The sequence below is a fragment of the Suncus etruscus genome, chromosome 7, assembly GCF_024139225.1.
Source record: "Suncus etruscus isolate mSunEtr1 chromosome 7, mSunEtr1.pri.cur, whole genome shotgun sequence".
NCBI lineage: Eukaryota > Metazoa > Chordata > Mammalia > Eulipotyphla > Soricidae > Suncus > Suncus etruscus.
Genome location: NC_064854.1, coordinates 87,924,568 through 87,925,695, shown reverse-complemented (window position 1 = coordinate 87,925,695; position 1,128 = coordinate 87,924,568). Strand labels below are relative to the sequence as shown.

Below are 1,128 nucleotides of genomic sequence, written 5' to 3'. Positions count from 1 at the left end.
CAAATTTTCACAACCAAACTTAAAACAGTGCCTGTTAATATGACATGCTGGGGTGGACATGTATGAGATGGACCCTTGCAATATTAATGGAGGAAGATTCGCACTGGTTGTGCTAAAACATTTTATGTCTAAAACTAAACTCTGAATAAATTTGTAAATCACAGTGCTGTAATTAAAAACTTGTATTTCCTAGAGAAGACAGCACAGCAGGTAGAGCATTTGCTTTGCACACAGCTGACCTGGGTTCAATACTTGGCATACCATATGGTCCCCAAAACTGCCAAAAGTAATTTTTGAGTGCAGAGCCAGAAGTGACCCCTGAGCATCAGAGTGTGGCCCCAAAACAAAAGAAAACCTTTCTCTCTTCAATATTAGTATAATGAAGCATAAAGTAAAATTTATATATATTCATACAAATATACATAAATTTCTAGAAATATAAATACACAAATACATATAATTTATTTCTCATAGAAACAGACTAGTACATTGGAGGCAAATTGCAGGCAGGTGGGGGCATTGGTGAAGGGAAGTGGGTACTGGTGAAGGGATTGGTGTTGATGGTTACTATATTAAAAATAAAATACAATAAAGTCTCCTTTAAAATAGAAAGTTACCACTCACTTTGACAGCACATATACTCACATGGAAACTATGCAAAGACAACTAGAATGGCCCCTTCACAAGGATAACATGCACATTCATGAAGTATTTCATATTTTAGGAAAAAAAAAACAAGGTCCTAAACACAAATGGGCTTATTGGGGAGTTCTTCCACAACTTTAAAGATAATATACTTGCAATACTTTCAAGTTCTTCCAGAAATCTCAAAAAACATCAATCCTTCTAAACATTTTTCTATTGGTTTTCTATTATGGGGATACTAAACACAGACAAAGATAACACAAAAATAAAATTATAGACCTAAAATAAGATTAGCAAATCAAAACAAACTTCTCAAAAAATTGTACAGCATATCCAAGTGGGATTTATTCTGTAAATGTGAAAGAAATTTAACATGAAGAAGTCAATCAACATAATACACCTTATCAGTGCAAGAAAAATAAAAATAAAATTATCATATCAGTATATGCAAAATGCATGTAACAAGATCTGGCAGCCATTTAT

The 1,128-nt window shown here is 33.1% G+C and overlaps 1 non-coding gene across 1 annotated transcript; it reads left to right on the top strand.

Moving 5' to 3' along the window:
• The first annotated feature begins 620 nt into the window (after positions 1-620).
• Positions 621-723, top strand: LOC126014568 (U6 spliceosomal RNA). The gene has a single exon (XR_007497599.1). It is a non-coding gene; the product is annotated as a U6 spliceosomal RNA (small nuclear RNA).
• Positions 724-1,128: the final 405 nt, after the last annotated feature.